General features: G+C 42.3%; 1 protein-coding gene and 1 long non-coding RNA gene across 6 annotated transcripts in view; both read left to right on the top strand.

Moving 5' to 3' along the window:
• LOC109043827 (rho guanine nucleotide exchange factor 10) overlaps window positions 1-25,903 on the top strand; it is a 181,786-nt gene that overhangs the window by 70,817 nt on the left and 85,066 nt on the right. For 4 of the 5 annotated variants that reach the window (XM_072298168.1, XM_072298166.1, XM_072298170.1 and 1 more), the window contains exon 2: window positions 8,859-9,150. The gene's annotated coding sequence lies outside the window, so the exon portion shown is untranslated. Of the gene's footprint in view, window positions 1-1,169; window positions 1,860-8,858; window positions 9,151-25,903 lie in introns of those variants that run through there. The other variant, XM_072298167.1, reaches the window with a different exon arrangement.
• LOC140224158 (uncharacterized) lies at window positions 13,218-15,721 on the top strand. The gene is made up of 2 exons (XR_011899411.1): window positions 13,218-13,742; window positions 15,092-15,721. It is a non-coding gene; the product is annotated as an uncharacterized lncRNA (long non-coding RNA).

The raw sequence follows: 25,903 nt of genomic DNA, 5'->3' as shown, positions 1-25,903 counted from the left end.
TGTAGGTGATAGAATCGGGCCTAAAAGCTTCGTCGGACCTGCACGGTCTCCTTTCATCTCTAGCCGTGCAGGTTGCCTACGCGCTACGGCGCCTGAAGTGTATTTTCCTCTCTAACCGTACTGGTTGCCTACCTTCTACGGCACGTCGCAGCCCCTGAAAGGTTTCTTTTCGTTTCGAACCCTGCAACCTGCCTACCCGCTACGGCGCGCCGCAGCCCATGAAACGTCTCTTCTCGTTTCTATCTAGGGCCGGATTTAGGGGGTGGCCATATGGGCCGCGGTCCATGGCGGCAAATGTTGTATTTTTTTCTTCAAATGTAGGTATCAAGAAAAAACTCTTGATTCAGAAAAAAAATTACAAACGAGAAAAGGCAAAAAATCTCTCATTTCCTGAGAGTTAAAGTATAGTAATTTCTAATTTGTTCGCCTTTTGGTGGTACAAGAGACAGCGCTTTTCATTAGTCTAGTTGAAAGAGAAACCAAGCACGCAATTTGGTCCGGAGCGGTGCGGCGCAGAGAGAGAAACCCTCGGTGCGCCTCTCAGCATGGAACACATATTAGCGCCTACAAGACTGCATGAATACTTCCCGCATTGCGTCAAACGTAGCGCGGTCAGCAGCTCAGCGGTCGGCGTGAAATGCATAGCGCCTACAAGACTGCATGAATACTTCATGCATTGCACCAAGAAGCGACAGCCCCTGAAACGTCTCTTCTCGTTTCTAACCGTGCAGGTTACCTAGCCGCTTTGGCGGCTGAAGCGTCTCTTTTATCCTTTATAACCGTGCTGGTTAGCTACCCGCTACGGAAACGTATCTGTAACCGTGCACGTTGCCGAACTGTTATGGCGCCTGAACTGTTCTCTAACCGTGCTGGTTAGTGGTTACCCACCCGCTACGGAAACGTCTCTTGTTGTCTCTAACCGTGCAGGTTGCCTACCCGCTACGGCGCCTGAACTGTCTCTTTTCATGCTGGTTACCTACCCGCTACGTTGCGTCGCGGCGCCTGAATGCCGGTAAGCACGGGACGTACTTACGTGCGTACGGGCCGTCAAGTGTAAAAGCTCGCCGGAGCGGAGCTGCGCAGCTCGTAAACGCTGGGGCGCTGAGCGCTGGGAGCATGCGACTCATGCAAGGCACACGAAGGCGGCCAAGTCACTCATTTCCTCAGTCACTCACTCGAGTCGTAACGCTCTGGCCGTGCTCCGCGAGCGCAGGTCCGCAGTCCGCCCGGGTATTTTAATTGCCTCGTCTCGCGCTGGCCGCCTTCCTCTCCTCGACTCCGGCCTGGAAAGCTTTCCTTATTATTTTTATGTCTTCGCGCCGCGAACCCGTGAAGGTGCCGTGTTATTAGTTCGTGTCGCGCTCCTCGTGTTTCGTGCTCGTGGTGTGCGGTACCCGGAGAATTTTGGGCCCGGCCGGCTTTTCCAAGTTCGCTTTGAGTTTCTTGTGGGTCGATTCCTTCATTTTTGGAAGGAACCAAAGTAGGTGAATTCAGCTTGGCTCGTTGGATAATCCTCGTTTGATAACGTTCAGACGAATTGTTGTTGTGTTTTGCTCGTGCCGAAAACTTGGAGCTTTCGAGGAATTTTACCCTCTATCGCTTGGCGTGGCGGATTCAGTTTTCTTCGTGGTCAAAAGTTTTAATAATATTTTCTCAGTGTCCTTCGGTTCTTTAGAATTATCCCTAGGACGAATCGTTGTGGTAGCAGTAGTGTCTGATTTTTAAAAAATATTGTGTCCCCATTTACAATTCTCTCTCAAAGCCAAGATAAATTTTGGTTTTAAGTGTTACCGGCTCCTGTTTTTCTATTTTTGCCTAATTCTCAAGGATAATCTTCAATTACAATCGCGAAGACCGAGGTAAGCCACAACTTACTGAATGATACAAGATATTTTTAATTTAAAATTGTGTACCTACCTTATTTTAACCGGAAAATTGTCATCTCTCAAAGGTATTAGATAAACTCAAGAGCTTTCTACATCTCAATTTAGCTGCACAGAATCCCTCTGTTTGTTCGGTGTCCTTAACTACTTGAAAAAGCCTTGCAAGGTCTACTGTCAATGATAAGGGTGCGATTGTCATTACTCATCATTTCTTTCGTGTTACTTAGATTTCCATCAAATTTTAAGTTTAAAAATGGTGAAATTTTTCAAAACTTATGACTACCTCATAACTGTGATTTCTTAGTTCGCCAGTCACATCTGTTAAGCCCCTAATTTACATTTGTCCGAAGGGTGAATGACTTTCGTTGTGATCTCCGTGTTTTTAATGACCATTGCCACGAAACGTCCCGTAACTTTTACTCAATTCTCCCCACTGAAAAATATGTTGATGTTAACATTGCGGGATAAAACTCGATTCTCCCCACTGAAGAATATTTGATGTTAACATTGCGGGATACAAAGTTGCAAAAATTAGAACGTATACCTTTTCTTATGCTCAATCCGAATAATTTAAAATGGGAGTGAGAAATGAAGTCCCCCTTCAACTGCAATATGGATGCAATTTGAGCGGCTCAGGAGTTTAAATATGCACGAGTTGTATCATGCATTTTGGTTTAGCACGACGACGTTCGATGAGCGAGCGACTTTAGTTTTGATCTTCATGTGTTTTAGTGGCCTTTTCAGTGGAATGGCGAGTAACTGTTACTCGATTCTCCCCGCAGAAAATTATTTTGATATTGAAGTTGATATAAGTTAGTTGCAAAAGTTAGATTTTAGCAACGCTCTCGCGTTCACGTCTGTTTTCGGGTTTTTTACACGTTTATCTTATATGTATTTCCGGTGCTTCAAAGTTTGCATCGCTGTTTTTAAATTTTACTCTTTTTTGTTTGTTTGTGAGAAGGTAGGGAATTTCTGTGGCAGTGGTCGGGGAATTTTCCAAAAAGTCAGGGAATTTTAAAATCGGATTAAACTTGCTACCTTGGTCCTTTTCTCTTCCATCCTCTTTTCTTACTCCTTTTTTGGGGCCGGGCGGGGGGGGGGGGGGGGAGGGTGCACGCCTTCTACGCCCCATTTTTGGCTCCGCCTAAGTAAAGTTACGGTTTTAACCTAAAATGTAGACGTTGAAATGAAAGAAGCAGGGTTCCTCGAAGACTGATCCGCGTACACATTTACCCCAGCAGTTTTGACCGAATATTTCTAATTTTACTGGGATTTTTGCCTCTGAAGAGATTTTCAGCTGTAAATTTTTCGCGTTTTCCGGGTTCTCCCAAAACCTAACTTCTGAGAAAGCGGAAGAACTTCCCACCCTGTTACATGCAGAGTTGTTCAAAACCCATGACGTTCACGAATCTTATCTGCCACATGAGACGTGAGGTTAGCTCATCCGATGTGTTCAATCGAAGCGGCGGCTTGCTATCGCTTTCGGTCAAACCGGTTCCAAAGCCGGCGCAAAGCACCGGTCGTCGATGCGCTCGGGAACACGAAAGAGAAAAAAAAATTCGAGATAAATTAAATTTGTGACAAATTGGACTGAGCTTCGGACATAGTTTTCTAATTAATCTCCCGTGCTTGTACTTGTGTAAAATTATTCAAGTTATTCAAATCGGATTTTTTTTTATTTGATTCGCTCCTTCGCCTCGGCTGGAATGCAACCGGTCTTGTGGGCTGCACTTTTCGAGCCAGTCATGCTCGTCCCGACCGTGGCACATCCTCCGCCGACTCCGTCTTGCGTTTGTTTGTCATCGCTCCAAGTTTTGTGGATCGGCCGACTGAAGTGGGGCCATGTCTTTGTGTTTATTCTCAAGTCAGTCGTTATTTATCCTCAAGCCATGATTATTTATTTAGCGTGCATTCCCGATTCACTGCTCTCCGACTTGCTGAGTTCGACCATCTCATTCCCTCCCTTTCATAGCATTACATCCGAATTTTATCTGTTTCACCAGAGAAAGACTAAATTGGTTCATTTTGAACTTACAATAATTGTTTTGTGGCGGACATTCAGCCGATTTGTCAAGTAGGGACTCTGAGTGGAATCTGGAGAAGCCCGAAAGATGGGCACAGAGCTGGCTCTCGTCCTCTAAAGATGAATGGATGTAATTTTATGTTTAATTTTTTATGACTGTCCGTTAGGATGTACATACATTTCTGACTGAATAATGACTTGATAGTACATTACTCGTACGCGCGCCTGATGTTGTAAGGGAGGAACGAATGGGGCTAATACCGTACCGCCGTGCTAAGGAAAAACGCCGTATGAGCATCCAGGCGTTGCCATATTTCCTTCCATAAAAAAAATTACTGGAAAAATTCTGAATATTTTCCTTTCCATTTTTCGGAGAATTTAGTTTGCAATATAATCTAAAATATCTGAAAATTTCAAGGAAAAATACGCTAGACTTTCTTCAAAAATACACATTTTATTCGAGGAAATTTGGCAACTTTCGAAGGTTCATACGGCGTTCTTCCTTAACACGGCAGCGTAGTCAAAGGAAGAATAGGGAGAAGTGGAAGAAGAATGAGAGGAGGAACAAGAAGCGAAAGAGAAAAATAGGAAAAAGAAAAAGAAGAAGAGGAGGGGAGAGGGGGAGGAGGTAGAAGAGCTGAAGGAAAAGAAGAAGAAGAAGAAGTAGAATAGGAAGAAGAAGAAGCAGAAGAAGAAGAAGAAGAGAAATAAGAAGTAGAAGAATTTGAAGAAGAAGAAGAAGAAGAAGAGGAAGAAGAAGAAGAAGAAGAAGAAGAAGAAGAAGAAGAAGAAGAAGAAGAAGAAGAAGAAGAAGAAGAAGAAGTAGAAGTAGAAGGAAAGCCTACTTTAGGAAAAGCTCAAAGGCTAAGGATGGGAATATTTTGGACCCCTGAACTGGTTCACAGGAAGGTCTATCCTGATCTTCAGCGGAGGTTGCCACGTCAAGGAGAGGATGCATAAACGTCTCCGGTCTCAACCAGTGGCAACCGTGCTGAAGCTGCCGGTCCTCCAGGAGCACAGGTTGCAGTTTTATTTATAGGTGGCGAACGAGTCATGGACTCGGGTGCTGATATCTCTCCTCCCGCTCCCCCCGCCCCTTCCGTTCCTGCGCTCGGTATCTTGTGCAGCATCCGAGAGGAGGAGGTTGCCGCATTTCGGGCGAAATCCGCCCGTTCTCGCGGGGAAACCGGACGCTCCTCCGTGAAATCGCCAACACCGCGGGAGCGGAGTCTTCCTCTTCTTTTCGTTCGAGCCGAAGGGAGGCGCACCCGGGGAGGACGGACAGGGAGGGAACCCGTTCGGTCTCCCACTCACATACCGTTCGCTCCTCCGGCGTAAGGGCGTATCCCGATTTCCACATGAACCCTATTCTCCGTATAACTCCATGGTTTCCCGGGCTCACGTGGAAATAGAGATATGCCCTACGTCAGAGGAGCGGCGAATACCCGTCGGTTTCGCCAGATCGTGTGGCTAACTGAATCCACCGGTTTCCGTTCCCCGCGGAATTCGGAATTCTCGCCAAATCCGGCAATTTCCCGACCAAAGTTGCCAGCTTTGTCAGCGGACTCGACGCTTTTGAGTCGGCGGAAATGGTGTAGACCGTTTGGCAATCCCCTCGCCCTATGCCCGCGTCCACCGTGCCGTTATGAACTTAGTGCTGTGGGGCTCGACAACCGGCCTTTACGCTAATGCCACGTCGGGCTGGGCCCAGTTTGCCATGTTAGCCGTTAAATGAGGATATTTCACGTGAAAACGGCTGGTTTCTCAGCACTATCTGGCATCAATGGGAGGGTTCCTCAAGGTCTCGCGTTACCCGCGACTTTTTCGCGCCCAGGTCGTGTGTGCTCTTGTGACGTTACTCGACGGATTGGCAGCAGGAATCGATCGCACTACAGGTTTTCATCCTGCAGCCTGATTTTGTCATCAATAGGCAAACTACCCAACCCTGTGGACTGTTCAGCCTGTGTGCTGATTATTGAAATAGATAGACAAAGCGATAGACGAAGAAGACCAAGGGAAGATAGAACGATTCTATCGGTCGGGTAGGGTGGTTGTCATAGACTAAGGTAGGAAATAATGGACTGACTATGAATCGGGCCCCTCGTGGGTTACCGTTTGTCAGTCTAGTACTTACCTCCTTTGCCCACTGCATTATGACCAGCTTCCACTAACAGACTCGCTTCGTTTTCTCTCTTTCTTCCTTGTCTATCGCTTTGTTTACGAACAGTAATCAGTACGCAGGTTTAATCAAAACAAAAAAAGTCTGATGATTTCTCGGCATTTGACGTAGAATATACGATTCTCACAACGAGAAGTTCCGAAATAAAATGTTAAACGAAATTTCATCATGCATTTTCAACGCAGATGGAATAGGATCTACTTTTTCTGGTTATCATGAATAGTCATCTATGATTGCAAGGCCGGCTGCTGCCATGATAGATTAAAGTTGTACACAATTTAAGAGCGTTGTCTACTTCCGCGGGAGAATGCTTTCCCAGTGTCGATCATGCAAACCATCATCCTTCATTGCAGGACTAATTTGCATGCTGCAATCTCGTGCGTTTAACAGTTTACAAAGTGTGATCTTTCGTAGTAAGTGCGATGGAAAGTCGTCACGCAATCATCTTTCCCGCGGCCGCCGATTAAGTTGAAAGCGAATTTCGCGGCCTCGTCCGTTCACGCCGTCGAACGCCTTCAAATTGCACCGACTCTCGTGTTGATCCACACGGCGCGGAAAGTCCTCAAACGAAACCGAGTTCTTTCCCTTGAATTTCAAGAAAGAGTCTGAAAGTACTTGAGGGTCCAAGAATTTTAACAATCTGTTCATTCAAAGCCGGATTATGGGTGGCGTATTAAGCGCTCAGCCGATAGGCAGCGCTTTTTGATCTCGACTTGCCTCTGAGTACTAGTATACTAGTGCTAATGCGTTTAAATGGCGCACCAGCTCATCGATGTGTAGGCTTTTTGGGGGGGTCCATTTTTAAAATAAATAAAGCTGTTAAAACTGTATTTTATGCTTTTAACGTAATGCGCAGGTAGTTTCGATCGTTTGTCTATAAGAAAATTTCTTAGCGGTAGAGTAATTCTTATCGAAATTGATCGTTGAACTCAAATGAAGCCTAAAAAAAAACGCGCCTGGTGAGCTCAACGGTGAGCTCATTTTCGGGAAACAAAATTACGCGTTTACGGTTTCCTTGGTAACCTTTGTTTGCTATCAGCTGATGTTTTATTTCCATTTCCCAGCCAAGTCGACGGAGTTTATACTTCCTTTCTTCACTAAATACATTTACTAACACCTGAGCGCTTTTCTAATACGACAGTATTAGAACTTTTCCGCTTGTTTTTTTTCTCTACTTATTTAAACTCCTTACTAACAATAAGTCCTTGCAGGTCCTCGATTTTGTTTTTAAGATGCTGTCAATTAATCACATACTGTTGCCATTTACCATAAATCAGTGTAATGATGGGTTATAGTCGTATTGTAATCTACCATTAATTCCGTACCTTCAACCCTCTAAGTATAAAGTAAACATAGCTAATAGATGCCTTTATTGTGTACGGTACTGTGGCGTGGCGTGCTTTGCGGTATCTCGATTGATCTGCCATTTAAACCTATGGGATAGAATCGATATACAGAGTGCTCACTGGAAAAAAAATTGCTTGGATCTAGAGTCCAGACTCTTAAAAACATCGACATGAAAAAATACTGTTGATTCGATCGGATTTTTGCTTAAATCGAGAACCAAGTCTCTTAGTTTAAGCGGATTTACTCTTGATTGAAGCAAAAAGCCGAATTATTCAAGAGTATTTTTTCTTGTCATCTCATTCAAGGGTCTTGACTCTAGATCCAAGTGCCTTTTTTCCAGTGAGTGCTCTGAATGAACTTCACCTTAATAATCTATTCTTTACCACAGCTTCAAATGGGGGAATATTGATGATCAATCACTTAGGCCTCTCCACCGGTACGGACTACGGTAGTAGTAGTAAATTGAATAAATTATGTTGAAAGTTGTCTTGAATTCTTATCAATGCACCAACAAATTCGAACGTTGAGTGAATTTTGAAGAAATAGGGAGAATGCACCCCGTGCACAAATAAGTTACATTTCTAGAGTGTTACATTGAAAGTTCCGCGTGCAAGAGAATCCGCACATGTTTTTAGATCTTCTCACTGGCAATGTACCTGTCAGTGTACTTTTCAAGCACCGCTAACCGCTTTTGCTGCCCACCATCCGCGTGTGTATGTATTCCCGTCTTAAGGTCGGTTTACTCAGGGTATCAGGTTTCATCTGTCGATGTAATTTCCAAGCCCTATCATTTTATACCAGTGCTCACTCCTCAATAATTACGCAATGATCCGCCTCTTGAATCTATAGACTTTTCCTCCTCTTCGCGAACGCAAATCAGACGTTGTCAAAATATGAGGGGAAAATTATTCCCTTCTCCGCAAACCTACATCTGCACTACTACAAAAACTACCCTATCATCCATATTTGATCATTAAGATTTTGTTTTTATCTACACCGGACTTGCGCCTGATTTTAAACGGTTGCAAATATTCAACCGAAAGATTTGGTCCCTGTAAGCCGAATAAAACGAACTGAAAGAATATTAACCCCACATTTAGTTTATTTTGTGTTCTGCCTCCTATATTATAACAGAAAATTTTGGTTACTTTTCTTCACTGTATGGGAACAACAATCTATTTCAGTGACAAGGATTCTCGTAATAGTGAGAAGACTCTGGTTCTCTGAATGAAACAGTCTAGCTTGGACGTGGACGTGCAAAAGAAAGATCCTTGTCATGGTAACAAGCTATTTATCTCCGTGTTAAAGGTGTTATAAGATTATGACAATTTTCAATATCTTATACCGCAGACTTTATTTTTGATGCAAATTGTTTTTTTAATTATAATCAAAGCAGATTGTAATGAGGTTTTTTTTGTGTTCGCAGGTGCAGCCGCGTTATCTGTCCTCCGAGTTGAATTTAGCCTCCGCTCGGCGTGCTGTCTCATTTTGGATTTACACAAGTTTCAGTGCAACGTCTTAGTGCTTTCGTGTTTTTGGTTTCATATCTCCCAAAGTGATCGGTTGTCGTGTGTTCGTTCTTCCCGTGTCAGTCGCTTTTTGATCGTTTCGGTATTTTAACGTTTTTGTTGTGTTTCATCGGTGTGGTCTAACCTAACTCGAGGTCATAATATGTGGTTCTTAGTGGTACAAACTTTCTGGAGACCAGCCTAATCGAGGTAAGAATTCTTATGCTTAATTTAAATTTCTCTACTCTAACGGGCCAAACGAATGTTTTCAATGACCAAAAAAAAAAATGTTACGAAACTTTTTTCTTAAATTCAAATGACCACAAGGGGAGCGAGAAAGGAAAAAGATTCTCTTGATTTGAAGACAATTATTGGAGTGAAAGAATTATAGTTCAAACGAGTTCATTTTTTTTTACTTTAAAAAAATTCAATTTTTATCGATGACCAAGTTACTTAATCATCGTTATTGTCAATGGAGATGAGAATCTGTACAAGCTTTTTTGGCTGAAAGCTGTGAACTTTTATATCCGAAATTTACTGAAAACGTTTGTTCGTAGGCCGGCAACCCCGCAGATGTGTTTGACCTCATCTGCACGCGGAGCAAGTGACTAATTACATAGGTGGACTCTCTCATTAGTTTGATCGTAGGCGGCTAATATCGTCTCAACTTTGAACTTTTTGCAGCGAGTTTGAAAGTGGATTTTGGGCTGAGATACAGGAGATATTTTGTATCTTGCCCCAGTTTACGTCTGAAAACTTGACTCAGCTTGGCCTGTTGCTCCTTAGTGATTTTGTGGGAGAGTGTACGTATTAGGAAGAGAAAATTTCCATTTTGAAGTCATTTTTTTATATGGCTTAATTATTTGTTTGTACATCCTCGAATTCCTCGCAAATTTTTTTGGAAGTCTGAAATTTCTTGATCAGGGAGCGAAAAGAATCGTTGCTGTTGCAATGCTCATATTTCATTGGTTTAAAAAAAAGAAAGTTGTATAACCTAAAATTTTGAGGTATCTGGGAGAAATTTCTTTCACTGAAAATAAATTTCTTAAAATCAACAATGAAATTTTTTGGAAGACCTTGAAATTTCTTGATCAGAGTGCGAAAAGAATCGTTGCAGTTGCATTGCTCGTATTTCATTGGTTTCAAAACACTATTTTGTCGTAAGGAACCAAAAGCCAAAAAAGTAAGTGTTATAATCTAAAATCTTGAGGTGTCAGGGAAAAATGTCTTTCGCTAAAAACAAACTTCTTTAAATCAAGAAGAATTTCCCTTGAAAACAATGAATTTTAACCAATTTTTCAATAAATGGAACGATTTGACGGTGGTCTACCTTGCGGTGGTCCGTTTCCGAAGTTGAGGATGACGCGTGGGCGTGGCGTGGGGGAGGGGTGGGGGGTCGCCGAGTAAATGGACATTAAAACGGACTCGGCACGGTCGACGAGCAACGAGCTCTTCGAGCATTAATGACCGAGCACCACCGAAGTTGACTCTGCAGCTCGGCAATTAGAGCCAATCTTTATTGCTCGCAGTTTTCATCTTCATCTTTCATTCTGCGCCCATTTCGCACGGAAGAGAATTCGATCAATTTTCGAGTCGGCCCTCCGGCAGCGAATCCAGCTTTTGAACTTGAACTTGATATCGTTTGCTCGTGCAATTAAGCGCATTCCTCCGTGATACCGTGGGAAAGGACACCGTACTTTCCTCTCTAATTTTTAGTGTATTGTACACTATTGCCGTCCGTCGCTAAAACTGGACCTCAGTTGAGGACCCCACAATTGAACGAAGCCAAGTCGGTTGTTGCCAAATTTAACTGGGCAATTTAATTTTATAGCAGAGAACGTTTGTGTGGATTCCCTCAAAAATTTTAAGGAATTTGCTTTGTACCATGCAGAAAATGCACTGAAGCTTGCTCAAAATCCGCACAACCGTCTTTATGGAAAAAGTCAATTTCCCGATTTGAATTTGGCAATACCTAATCGTTCAAGCCCATAAGCGCAAATCCTCCAAGTCGACAGCCTAAAAGCGCAAATGGGACTATTTGCGCTTTTGGGCTGTCGATTTCGGTAATTTGCGCTTATGGGCTGTCACCTAGCTAATGTGGCTTAGTTCCTTTCCTTCCTAACGCGGTCCAATTAGGCGTCGTTTACTGGATGAAGGAACGCACATCCATTCGAAGCTGGCAAAATGTCTTATTTTATGTTAAAGATGAAACCTAAGTGAACCGAGCCCGAAAAAATTCTTGATTTCCAAATGGAACAATTAATTATTTAGGGACGGACGGCAATAGTGTACAGTACCCTAACAATGTCGGAAAAAAAATAATGAAAAATACTTCGACCTCAGCTCATTCAAACACTCCAAGGAAGCAATAAAATTTTTCCGTGCAAAATCTCCATTGAACTACTGTTTTAAATCAAACTACTCGCACTAGGTTACCAAGTGAGGTGGAATTTTAAATATTTCAATTTTTTTTACGAAAATATTAAAATTAGCTCTTCTTCCCCCCGAATAAAATTTGGCTTTTCCTCTCGCAGAAATTAGTATCGTGGCTTTACAGAATCCAAGTAGGGCTCCATCATCCTGAGCCACCTGTGTCACAATATTACCGCTCTGTAACGAACGAAATCAATAATTCGGTATGTCAGCGTTTTCCCGCAGAAGTGAAAGTTTTAATATCTCTCCTAATACATCCTGCCGTTAAGCATTACTTCTTTACTGTTGTATCGTGCTCAATCAAACGAAAATGGTCTTGATGGATAAGTCTTTTAACTCTTTATGTCATGAGAGCAAGAGAAAAGTTTATCTCCTCAACGGACAGGAAAAGTACTTTCGGCTAATTCGAGGCAACATCTTTATCCCAACGTACCGGTGATACGCAACACACTGTGTGACAGTTGATGGACTTTGATTGCCTTTCACGGGATCAGTGTCCGTTCGCCTAATTCTTCCTTACTTAACTACTTTCAATCATCGGTCCGTCTGTTTTTAACTTCACGTGCATATTCTCGGATTAGCCCGCGTGCCAGTCATACCGTAGTCCGTAGCTTCCTCTACGAAAGAACGTAACCACATATCATTGTTGCCAAATTTCCCCTCACGATTTGTAATTTGCACTGGAAAAAAAAACACATTGGATCTAGAGTCCAGACTCTTAAAGCATCGACAAGAAAAAATACTCTTGATTCAATCAGATTTAAGCTTCAATCAAGAACCAAGCTTCCTAATTTGAGCGGATTTCCTTTTGATTTAAGCTTTAATCTGATTGAATCAAGAGTCCTTTTTCTTGTCAAGGTTTTCAAGAGTCTAGACTCTAGATCCAATGTGGTTTTTTTTTCTTTTTCTCAGTGTTGACGGGAGTATCTTGGGCACTTCAAATTGCGAATTTCGCTGATTTTCTCTCTGACCTCATGTGAAGATGAGAATTCGGACTGAAATTGCACAGGTACATACATTCTTGTAAAAAACGGGAGTGTTTGAGTCAGTTTGGCAACCCTGGAATGGAGTGCTGTCCCTTCACCAGACAATATGAACCTCACCATGGAATTTAAACGGAAAACTTATTGCTGAAAGACAATTTTCAAAGAGCACTCTTCATCCATCAGTACCTGAAGACCATGAGATTTGAAGGTTTGATGCTTGAATCGTCTTCTCGCGATCATATTAAACTGCACGTACAAAGAATATTCCGAGTGTGTAATTTTAATCCATCCAAAGTAGCGTCCGGAAAATTTTATACTCGATTCTGATTGGTCCGAAGTCAAACGGTGACACAACAGTCATCCATCCAAAAAAAATTAACCGAATCCAGTTGCGAAAATTCGCGCTAGGTCCCTCTTTTAACGTTAGGGCGTATCTCCATATCCACATGGGCCGTGTAAAGCATAAAGTTACAGGGCACGGAAAAAATTAAATTGCTGATTTAACAATTCAATTGCTAAAAAAAAGTGACTGCAATGTTTCAACGGAGATTTTTTACAACAAAAAAAATGCTACTTCAACCACTATTGTAAGCTAATTTAACCACGGGGGTGATTAAAGTAGCAATTTTGTGTTGTGAAATTTACATTGAAACATTGCAGTCACTTGTTTTAGCAACTAAATTGCTAAATCAGCAATTTAATTTTTTCCGTGGGCATTAAAAACAGGGCTCACGTGGAAATCGAGATACGCCTTTTTACGTCCCTTGAGTGACGAGTTGTCCACGGGCAGCCCGGAAAAGTAAGGCAATGCCAATTTCAAGTACCCGTGACCACCCTGAAATGTAATCCCTTTGGGGTCCAGCGGATCTGGATTAGGATTTCCGTAATTTCCGTAAACACTTTAACGGCAACGTTGACGGCGTTGCGCAGCGTGCCGCGCTTGGCTACGCAAAGCTGTTTATCGCATCGGAATGCGGTTTCAAAGGAACAGCGCAGGAGCAGCAGCGGCGGCGTGCGGTGCGGTGCAGCACTACTATAATAATAAAGCCACCTCCTTACGGCGCCGCGACGCCGCGACGCCGCACATTGGTTCCAGAGCCCGATTTAGGCGGCATTAATTCGAAAAATTGACTTTTAATAAAAATGAAAAATGGCACCACTGGTCGATACTACATACTCTGGAGAGTATCTCGGCCAAATATCATGATGATTGGATGAGTGATAAGAAAATTATAAGCTTCCAAAGGTAAGCGCGCAGGTCGTCTTTCTGCAGTTCATACCAGTTTCCTCGGTTATCACAGTGAAGTGATTTTTATATGTGAGGTTCGTCGCCATTTTCGGCACAAAAGCACAGTTTTTTAAAAAGGAATCCTAAAATTGAAGGTAAGTTTCAGGTTTACCATGTTGAAATCATATCTTTAGATTAAGTCTACAGCTTTAGATAAACCCTTAGACATAACGCTATTTTACGTGATTTTCACGTATTTTTCCACATAAATGGCTGAATTTAACTACTTTGTCACCCTCCGACACCTTTTAAACGGCCATTTCTAGTTACTACTATTCCTAGGCATGATGTAGATACGAATATCTTTTGCCAGTTTTTGCCGGTTTTTTAAATACAGCCTTTTAAAGGTCGCCCGCTCGGTTCTCATGAGAACTGGCTATATCACATTACGGGTTGGTAATACCGTTCTACCTTTCTAGCAATGATATAAAACTATTTTTTTCTTTGATATTCACTTAGAGAGGAGTCTATTCACTTGGTTTTTCAAAACAATCATGGCAAATACAATTTTTTAGGGGCCGCAAAACACTGATTAGACGTTTAATGTTGGTGCTAAAAATGATCTGATACGCCCTTAGTGGCTGAAAATAACTACTTTGTCACCCTCCGACACCTTTTAAACGGTCATTTCTAGTTACTACTATTCCTAGGCATGATGTAGATACAAATATCTTTTGCCAGTTTTTGCCGGTTTTTTAAATACAGCCTTTTAAAGGTCGCCCGCTCGGTTCTCATGAGAACTGGCTATATCACATTACGGGTTGGTAATACCGTTCTACCTTTCTAGCAATGATATAAAACTATTTTTTTCTTTGATATTCACTTAGAGAGGAGTCTATTCACTTGGTTTTTCAAAACAATCATGGCAAATACAATTTTTTAGGGGCCGCAAAACACTGATTAGACGTTTAATGTTGGTGCTAAAAATGATCTGATACGCCCTTAGTGGCTGAAAATAACTACTTTGTCACCCTCCGACACCTTTTAAACGGCCATTTCTAGTTACTACTATTCCTAGGCATGATGTAGATACAAATATCTTTTGCCAGTTTTTGCCGGTTTTTTAAATACAGCCTTTTAAAGGTCGCCCGCTCGGTTCTCATGAGAACTGGCTATATCACATTACGGGTTGGTAATACCGTTCTACCTTTCTAGCAATGATATAAAACTATTTTTTTCTTTGATATTCACTTAGAGAGGAGTCTATTTACTTGGTTTTTCAAAACAATCATGGCAAATAAAATTTCAAAAAAAAAAAAATCGCTAAAATTATCGATTCGTAGTAAATTATCGTGTAGTGTTTCCTTTTCGTTGATTATTATATGCCCGGAAGTAAGGGCTTTTCCATTTTATTATTCAGCAAAGACTTCATTTCTTTTTCTTATCATGATTTCTTTGTTCTTTCTTGTTTGTTGTTTTGTTCTTTGTTCTTTGTTGTTTACAGGTTTGAGAGCCTCCAACCAGACATCACAAGTTCAAAACTCCTAATTAATTCAATAAAATAACAAAAACAGTAATAAAATCACAAAAGCTGCGACTTTTACCTACTTTTTTTGGCATACCATTGTCTGAATCTATAAAATGTGATCATTACCCGCAAGAATATTCACCTCCTCTCGTAGCCAGTGAAATTTTTCTTTCAATGTAATTTTTTGTGACTTATTTTGATTGCTAAATGTGTTCATGGTGTTAATTATTCATTAAATTTATATGCGATTTAGTTGTTGTACATTTTAATATACATGAATTTTAAATATGAATATATTTCTTGAATTTCGGACGAAAACTGACTCTTGCTCTTCTTGATTATTCGTAGGTACTTCAAAAAAAAAAAAAAAAAATACAAAATACATTACATCCTCTTTAATTTAAAAAAACAACGGACCAGTGTCCGACACGTTCAATGCCTTTTCTCCCTGTCCAATAGTATTATTAGGACGATTTTTACTTTATTTTCATCCTGCCATTTCTTATACCTCAAAATTATGGAAGTAGATTCCGAAAACAGATCGTGTCAATTGCATGCAGGTATACTTCGTTCAGTTACTCAACGTGGCAACCCCCCCTCCCTCCCTTCTCAAATAATCATCCAAAAATGAAGAATAGTAAAATCATTGGTCGTTTTGGATGATTAATCATTAAATTAGTCAAATGTATTATAGCTCAAGCTCCAAGCCAAATTGTCAAATAATTATTCCGGTATTTGAGCGTGAATTTGCTATTTTTCGCAAATTTACCATGTTTTAGTTAACGATGGAGTAAAACTGACTTCAGATTCGTGATCAGCGACCCAAAAAACATATAAAATCATGTATTGCATGCCAACAAAGGTGATACTCTAATTAATGCCGCCTAGATCTGGCTCTGGAACCAATGTGCGCCGCGCAGCACGCACGACGACGCAGTCACCTCGCCCAGCGACGCTACTTGGCTCGCGTCCACCGTAAACCGCGACGCTGAAAAAATTAACCCGCGCGGCAATCGTGGCGCGTTGGCTTCAACGACGACGTCTGTTTAGGGGCGACGTCCACAGGATCGTGACGGGCAAAGAAAATTAAGAAAAGTTGGAAATGAGTCTTTGGTTCTTTTATTTGGTTTTTTTTTAAAGAACGCAAAGAACCAGGTTTCTAGGCTTTTTTCGGAGTTTTTGTAAAACCCCAAGTGCGGCAAAGGAACTCCGTTTTGAAATTGCCAAAAACGGGGCCATTTTGAAACGATCTCTTTTACGGGTTCTGATGATGAAGCCATGCGGGGAAACGGCGCGGCGTTTGCTCATCGGTCCATCAGCTTCAGGCTACGCCTACTACCTCAGCTCGACTTTGGACTTTGGATTGTTTGGATTTTGAATGACCTTTCTCCACTCAGCGCTTTTTGCACTTTTTAAAGAACGCTTTGGTTTTTCCATGAACTTTTACCTTGGAGAAACAACGCTATGACTTGGTAAAAATTCCTTGTAACTGGCGCATTTTGACAAAATTAATCAGGAGGTGTTCTAGAAACGCAGAGGTTCTGGAGATATGGATAACCTGGAAAGTCAGATAATTAACGGAGATCCGGAAAGGTCAGGGAACTCGTAGAAACCTGGAAAGGTCATAGGGAACTCGTAGAAAAAGTTAGGGAATTTCGCAAACAGTGCTTAAAAAAGCTCAACTACTTTAGCCGGTGCCATTCGAGAGAACGCAATAAACTGCTAAACAACAATAACAACAAATTTTACATCTTTTAGTGAAATTTTGATGAGGATTCATATTTTGAAGACCTTTAGTTTTCAAACGCTCAAGGGATCTGAGGTGGCGAGGTGGATGCCATCGAGTCAAGTCCCTGTTTCCTCGTCGAACTGAAGACCTTTCCCTGTCGCAACTCGATGACTCATTGTCGATGACCAAGTGTGGAAAGAACGGCATGTTTTAATCCACGCGGGCGATTCGTCGCAAATATGGCAACTATCCCCGGCCCGCGGTTCTGAACCCGGGTCGCCCGCTTAAGAAGTCGGAGCACGAAACAATGCTGTTAAATTAATAATTTCGAGCATTTTCCCACGAATATCGCGCGAGATTATCCGATCTGCTCGTCCACTACTCGGATACGCAGAATAGCCGAGCGTGAAAATACCGGCCCGGGATTCCGTCGAATTTCGAGAGGAGCCCTGCCTTACGTTTAGCTCCATGCTGATCCAGGGCTCACGTGAAAATGGAGTTATGATGTTTAGGACTTTCGGACCGAGGAAACCGCACTCGGGCTTTTGTACAATGGGACAGCTTAAAAGCCCGAGAAGAATGCTGCTCCGTCGTTTTGAAAATAGTCGCTGAGAAGCTCGAAATGCGCAGATCATATTTCGACCGGTCCCCCCGTTCGCCGGGCACTTTCGAATCAATGTGCCCTCGGTGTTAAGTGCGTATTAAACGATTGCCCGGATTTTTATTTTGACACCTGCCGCATATTTTTTCGTTTCGTTTGATTGGTGAATAATGTGGCTGAAGATGTCTGTTGAAGGATGTTTTTTTTTTTTTCGTGAAAAAAAATGTGGATTTTTGCAAGAATTCCGGACCATTTGATGACCTTTGTCGCTTATTTTTGTCACGTTTGGCGAGTTCTAGAATCCTCTTTCTTTTGCGATTACCTGAATCAGAGGAGAATTAGTCGTATGAAGTGTCTACACAATAGCCTTTAAGTACCACCTCCAACCCTTTTTTAAATTATTTTTCTCTGGAACCGCCTTAATTTTCATCCAGATTTGTCTGCAACTTTTGATTCTATTGGCGGTAGATCGGGTGTATACGCTGGAGAAATGAGTCATCGCTGTCGGTAAATGTCGGTTACTTTTTCTTAGCGTGTAATGCGCGGATCGTATTCGATGCATCTAATAGGTATTCTATAGCTGAGCTGAGATTGTATCGATATCGGTAGGTTCAACATGTAAACATAGCCTCAAAATTCAATCGAGTAATCTTTGAGAAAGGGTTTTAGTGATTGATTTTTGATTGATGGCAATGAAAAGTGAAATTGTTAGGAATTTCCTATTTTTCAGCTTTTCCATCTTAAATCCTAAAATTTTTGTTTTAGGTTACGTTTTTTCGTTTCGAGCAAAACGATACATCGGTCCACTATCGAATACGATCCATCTGCGATGGATGGATGGTGAACCAGCCGCCCTTACAACTTCGGAAAATCGCTGTTTAGTAAATAATTAATTCCATTCAGCGCGGCGCGGCGCGCATGAAAAGGGCGGCTCTGCTTTTTTTTTTTAATCGAAGAGGAAACGGGAGGTAAAGACGGGAGCGCAGTCGACCGAAAAACGAAGTCTGAAAATATTAATTAAAGGTGACCAATCTCGCGGGCTGATTTATATTCTTCTTTATTGCACGATTTGCATACTGCAAGCAGCCGACCCGCTCGACAGCAACAGACGTGATTATAACTGCGACTAGACTCCCTCTCTCCCGCCTGCTCCGTTTAATGCCGCCGCCGCCGCCCGGTAATCTCTAACGAGGAGGAAAAAGAAAAACGCGAGTTCCTCGGGCGTTTCATTTCTGTGACCTTCATCGTGGGTGCGGTATCCTCGGCTTTACGATGCTTGTCTAGCACCTGGGAAAGTCGGGAAATGCCACGATTAGGAATCCAGGGTGTTTACAAGTCCGGAATTTCCGGAAAGTCTAGAAAAAATATTGATTTTTTAAGGGCGGTCCGGAAGTACTGGAAAAGTGTGGAAATTCCGCAAGAAAGCTCGGAATTTTTTGTCATATTTCGACGTATTTCTATCAAACGGAACTATGTGCATTAAGACATGAGCCCTGAGACCCTTAAGAATATGTGCATAACAGGGATCACGTCATAATGCACATAGTTCCGTTTGATAGATATACGCCCATTTGTCGTAATTTGAGCGGGAAATTCGAACGTCAATCGGAGGTACTGTAAAAGTACTGAATTTTTCAATTGAAGAGGTACCGAATTTCTTGGGAATGTACTGAAAAAGTGCTGTAAAAGTACTGATTTTTGGCCAGCCTGTTTTAGTCGACACCCTAGAAGCAAACTTTTTCGGAAAGTAAAATGTCGCATTGAGGAAACCCGATGGATGGAAGCTTTGGGTCGCTTATTGAAATCGACAGACAACGAAAACAAAGGTAAAATGAAGCAATCTTATTGGTTGAAACGATTGTTGTCAAAGACCACGGGGGATTATGATGGACTAACTATAGGATGTCTCGTGAGTCGCCGTCAGTTAGTCTATTACTTACATTTCTTGTCCATTACAACCATCCGCTTCCACCAATAGGAGCGCTCCATTTTCCCTCTGTCCTCTTTTCCTATAGCTTTGTCTATCAATTTGATTGCAGTAATTAAACAACTCTGAGACCCTCGGTGACGATTCTTGCAACTTGACGACTTTGCACTTTGTTCACTATTTAAATGCACGTAAAACTGTCGATAAATCATTATTTTACTTACAGCTTATATCGTCGCTAATCCGGCAGAATTTTCATTTTAACGTGCTGAAAGTGCTGAAAGCATGGCATCATGAGGACAGTAGGGCTCATCTCAGAACTTAGTTACTTCAGAGGAGCGACGGTTTGTAACGGTGTAAATCGTCACTTGTCTAACAAAAAGGCCAGGGTGTCTACAAGTCCGGAATTTCCGGAAAGTCCGGAAATTTTATTGATTTTTAAAGAACGGACCGGAAGTACTGAAAAAGTGCGGAAATTCTGCAAATCGGTCCCGGAATTTTTTTCATGTTTTGTCCTTTTTGTCGCAATTTAAGCGGGAAATTCAAATTTTTGAAATTTCGTCAATTGGAGGTACTGAAAAAGTACTGAATTTTTCTGTTAAGGAGGTACTGAATTTCTTGGGAATGTGCTGTAAAAGTTCCGTAAAAGTACCGATTTTTGGCCAGCCTGTTCTTGTAGACACCCTAAGGGCGTAACTACAATTTAAGATGAGCCTGAGAAAGCATCGAGCTCTATGGACAACAGATTTCATCGCGAAGTGTAGTTACGCCCTTATATCAAGAGGGCGACGAAATGAAAGAAAAGCGGAGTTATCAACTTAGGAGAATTTTGAATTACATGTAAGTGACATGTAAGCTTTGGAATGATGGATTTGTAAGTGGTAAAACCTTGAACCAGCTCTATATTTACTACGAGTTGACGTTGCCGGGCGCCGCACCGACGGGGCGTCGGACAAAATTTACAGCGTACGATCACGCCTGTTCAACATTCGTGTCACTTGCGTATCGAGCCGAGTTTACAAGTACAAGAGCGAGGAATGCGCCGCGGACATGATTCCTACAAAATGACGCGTATATTTTCGGTGCCTCCCCGAGGAGGGTGCATCGCGAGTCTCCGTCGGTTGAACCCTCCGCAAGGTTATTTATATTTAGAGCGCCCTCATAATTTTACTCGCGAATCCCCAGGACGCGCGGGATGCCTCGATGCGCGTTAACAACGGTAAGTTGTATGATTTAACGTCAGGGATGTCATTTTTACGCACCTTATTCGACGGAAAATTGGGGCATTTTGAGGGGGTTAAATATCATCGCTGGGTACCGACGCGTAACGCTGCATAGTGAACGCGGACTTTGATCTCAGTTTATCACCGTCATTTCATGTTTATCTTTTTCACGAGCAAACGTAATATGGTTCGGGCAAATAAAATTAGTATTGCCTACATTGTACGCGATGAATGACAACAGAGGCGTCGCCGAAGGGAAGGATGTGGAGGGAGTCTGGACTACTCTTTTTTACCTGAAAATCTCATTAAGAGATCGTTTTCCGCGAGTTCATGAAATTTTACACTTTACCTGCGAAGCACCCCGAGTCCCCTACCTCCAATTTCGAAAACCAGTACCTCCTCTACCCAATATTTCTGCCGTGCAACGCAAAAACGCCGTAAACGCCATTTTACATTTTTTTTGGAAACAATGTATCATAGCAGAAAAAGTTGTGTTCATTGGGACACTGTTCTTCCATAATTCCTCCCCAAATACTATGAAGAACTTAACCTAAAAATTTGAGGTGCATGGGTAAAACAATTTTTATTTTAAAAAGTGTTAAATTCCAAAAAACGAGGGAAAATCTGGATGGATTTACGGCGTTTTTGCTTAACACGGCAGATTTCTGCCTGTACACAATATTTAGCTTGTTCCTCACAGTAGCGGCCGATAACTGCTTTCACTGCTCTGCCCAAATAGAGCCCAGTGGCGGGGCTTTTACCGAATTTTGCTATTTATATTATTAATTCTTTCTCTACGCATTTAGAGGAACAATCTCATAGCAAAATGATGACAAAAATTGAAACTTAAACGTGTCAAAACCGTGGATGAATATGAACCGGTTCATGCGACGCCAAGTAACCGGAATATGGTTAAAGTCGTTGTAACTGAACGTATATTCCTCGTTGACGCTGTGCTCGTCCTCAGCAGGGCAGTGTATAATGATGGCCAAAGTGTGAAACCATGTATCTCGACGTTGCAAACTTCCTGTCATTATTTCTTATGCGAATAATAGTCGACGTAATTTCTTGGAAACTCTTTTCTTCTCCGTTGGCAGAATGTTCCTCGAAAACTTCGAGTCCTTAAGTTGGTTTTTCTCTCTTCGAACGAATAAAATCGGCTCAGAAATGAAACATCACGATGGAGCACGTGGTTTCGCACTTTGACCATCGATAAGTGTACCCAAGCCCCCTCACCCCCGACTGCTGCCTCAATTCGACCTTCCGTCGAAGAGTGATTTTATTCTCACTTTTGAGACCTCGTTGTGATCGGTCTCGGAAACCGCAAGGAAATTGGAGTATTAAAATGATGGCGCTGCTTGACGAGACACCCTCCGGAATGAGTTTGTTTTTTCCAGCATCCGTGATGATGAGCGTAACGCTCCGTGGAGCAGGCGAGGTGAGGGCCAATCATAGAGTACATAGAGTCGTAATGTAATTGGGAGAGCTGGCGCCACTTTTAAGCATTTTCCATGTCCCGAATTCCGAGACTCCTGTGTGACGCCGGGTCACTTTTTCGATACATAATCGATTGTTTGCGATACACGGGTACCCGGCCATCCGATGACAACAACAACAACAACGAAGGAGATAGGAATCACCATGTATTCCACACCGCCATTTTGGATCGAAAATGTATCGAAAAAGTGACCCGAACTCGGCGCACACCGGGCTCGGAACTCGTCGAGCAGAACATGGCGCCAGCTCTCCCATTTACTTTACGACTCTATGTACTCTATGGGGCCAATGATATGGGCGAACGATCGTAGATCCTGGATCGTGGGGCGGTCCGGGCCCCTCGCGCCCTCGGGTGGAAACCACAAATTCTTGCGGTCAGCGACGGACAAAGCGGCCCAGAAGTCGTTTCCTCCGTCACCTGCAGCCGTCGCGTCCTGTCGTAACGTAGGCCAACCGTCGTTGAAAGCTCCTACGGTCAACAACTCAACGGGACTGTTGCCAAGTTTTCGTATGATCGAAATTAAACTGAAATCAATTCAGCGAGGCATTACTTCAGGGTGTCAAGCATCAAGATTTTTTCGTTTTTCTAGACTGACTATCAGGATTTGAATAGTCAATCAGGATTTAATCCCGATTTCATCAGGATTCGAGGAAAAATCGGTCGTAAAATCAGGATTTGAGAAAAGTCGGCCCTCCGCCTATTTTCCGTCAATTATCCGCCATCCGTCCGTTAATTTTTCTCCGCCAAAAATGAAGATTTGGAAAAATTATGAAATCAGGATTTAGCAGTCGAAAATCAGGAAAAATCAGGATTTCCTAAAATGAAAAAAAAAAAAACCAGACACCCTGTTCTTGATCCCCGAGATGTTCCAGAGTAACCGACGGTTTCGGTCGATTCCTCCTAAAAAGTAAGCAAACATCGATACATCGAACAAATTTCGCTCAAACGCGAGTTTTAATTTTAACTCTTTGCGAAAACGGAGCATACTTCAGAAGTCTATTGGTAGAAAATCTCTTCCGAAAACTCCTAATTTAAGCCAAATGAGCTTAACGCGAAAAATCCAGTTCGATTTGACTGTTCGAATCTGAAGGTTAAATATGTAGTTTTGGATCAGTTTTCAGCAGTTTTTCCCGACCAAAATCTCTTGCGTGAAGTGTTAAATATAAAAATGGTATAAATATATTTAAATGCCAAAATCTTAACCGGAAAAGCACGATACAGCAAATTATATCTTCGCGAATTCTGACACCACGATGTAAAACCATCGGGAATCTCGAGTATTCACGGAATCGCGAAATTATTCCGTTGAAGATAACAAGTGTCGAAATTCTAACCACCAATTAGTCTAAAGCGTGTAGAATCCCGACCAATCCTAAAATTGAACGGAGTGCTAATCTTTAGGAGTATCATCCTTTCACGCGGAATAAGGAAAAATGCCAAAACCCTAGGCTGGTTCAATAGCCACCTTTAACTAGCTCTTTCGGCGGGAGAATTATTACTTTGCGATCATTCGTATAATTATCACACGTCAATGAACATGAAATGTGAAGTCAACCTGCGGAATGGACCATTGGTTTCTCTCCTAGTTGCTCTAGAAAAGGAGGAGTCGATAGCGACCTCAATGAATGGAATGACTGTAGGACGAAATTTATGATCATAAGTCTTCTGGAAACCGCAAAAATCTGCGAGACTTGCGAAAAACCGCAATACTGCCAACGAAACCGCGAAAATTCCGCCTGCTTTGTATAATCGGTTCCATTCTCCTCCTTCTTGCACCATGACGATGTTAAGTGACGTGTCTAGCCGTCACGTTCTATTACGTTCTTTTTCTTTGAGAAATGTCACGTGAGAAATTATGTTTTGGTATATGAAGGCCTTGAATAGATTATTTAAAATTTATGTCGATTTGATCAAAATGCGCTTCATCTTCCGTACACCCTCTGAGGTTGTACATTCGCGCTGCCCCACACATTTTCAAATTACACGCATCTCGGAACTTAACACTATTTGGGAATCATGAGCCGAGTTTGGTTGTAACGCGATGTAACGTAATGCTTGAAGTATCTTTAGAGTTTTGCAGGCGCTTCTTGTGATCGTTTTCCGCTCTAAGTTTGAACTATCGGAAATTTTCTTCCGAAGGAAAACACTATTTGGGAGTCATGAGCCGAGTTAGGTTGTAACGCGATATAACGTAATGCTTGAAGTATCTTTAGAGTTTTGCAGGCGCTTCTTGCGATCGTTTTCCGCTCAAAGTTTGAACTCTCGGAAATTTTCTTCCGAAGGATGAAGACCTTTTTACAGATCCGGTCACAGCTGTGAAACAATTAAACTTTTACGCGTTTTCAAATCAAAGAGTAAGAGCTTTAGTCTCTTTTTGGCTGACTTTGAGACTTTAACGCGGAGTAGAAAAGAGGGATGGGGCAAATCGCGTGATACAACTATTTCGACTTCCAAGGAGGTAAAATTGCATACCCGCGAAATGAGGGAAAAAATCTTTTCGGCGGACTCAAGAGACTTCAACGCATGAGCATAGAAAAGTTGAATGGGCCAAAGACGTGATACAGACATTTTGACTTCCAAGAAGATAAAACTGCATATCCACAAAATGAAGGAGTACACGGTATTTTATATCATCCCAACTATACTCGGCTCGTCAAACCCAAATTCCAGTTCGTGTAACCGAATGTTCTGTCCGTAAAACCGAATTCATGAGGTTAAAGAACTTGTGGAAGAAGTTTGGTTACACGAATAATAAAAATCGGTTTTTCTGAAGAGTGTTTGCTCAACGCACTGACTTTTACGAGAACTTATGAGGAAGATGTTGACATTTTGTAAAAATCAGTACGAATACACTGAAATCGTTGACATTGTAGTGCAAAAGCGATGAATTTTTAAGAACGTTCCTGCGTACGAGCTGGTTTTTTCTGTTCTTTTTTTTATAAGAAAATTATTGCTTAATTGTTGAAATTGTAAAAATTGCTGCGACCGCGTTTAATTTTTCAGAAAATTACTGCGTACGCGTAATGCGATAGTGCGTAGGCTGAATCCCTGGTCGCTCGAAACCGTGTAGGCCCAAGAACTCTCTGCATTCCCGGACTAATTCTGGTTTAATTCGTTCATCTCACCCCTTAAATGACCGTATTATCAAACGTAACCATGTCCATCTTGACATGAGTTCCGAGACCCGTAAGAATACACGCATGACAGGGCTCATGTCACAATGAACATAGTTCCTTCGTATCTAAATGCGTCCAAATGATTCTCATCGCCGCGCATCACTGCGCAGGCGCCTTGCCCGCGTTAAAATCATCGAATCCAAGTTGGGATGCTCACGTTTTTAATTTGGCAGCGTGGACCAATGGTCCTATCCGCAAGGGCGAATAGTAAAGAACCCTCGTTAACACGTCACTCCTTTGGCGTAAGGGTGTATCTTCATGTCCACGTAAGGCGTGGAAAGCATGGCTTCATACGGAAAACAAGACTCACGTGAAAATCGAGGTACGCTCCTAGGCCGGAGGAGCGACGAATAGTGTTGAAGGATAATTTAATATACCAACGCGGCGATTACCTCGCGACACGGAGGAGTGGGGATGCTCGGAGGAACGGCTCATGATACACCCAATTGGGCTCCTATCAATGAGCCGGGAGCGTGAGTGATTGAAAGTGGCTCCGAATATCATTCTGTGTGATTCAATATTTCCCGCACAATAGAGGCGATTCTCCAAGGCTAGTTACGCTCGAAAATAAATTGTTCATTTGTTCACGCCGTGTGTGGTGCCCGACATCGGAGGTCTCTCCGTGCTCTTCGGA

This window comes from Bemisia tabaci, chromosome 3 (assembly GCF_918797505.1).
Source record: "Bemisia tabaci chromosome 3, PGI_BMITA_v3".
In the NCBI taxonomy this organism is placed as follows: domain Eukaryota; kingdom Metazoa; phylum Arthropoda; class Insecta; order Hemiptera; family Aleyrodidae; genus Bemisia; species Bemisia tabaci.
Note: the sequence above shows the minus strand (reverse complement) of the source record. Positions and strands in the feature narration are given on the sequence as shown.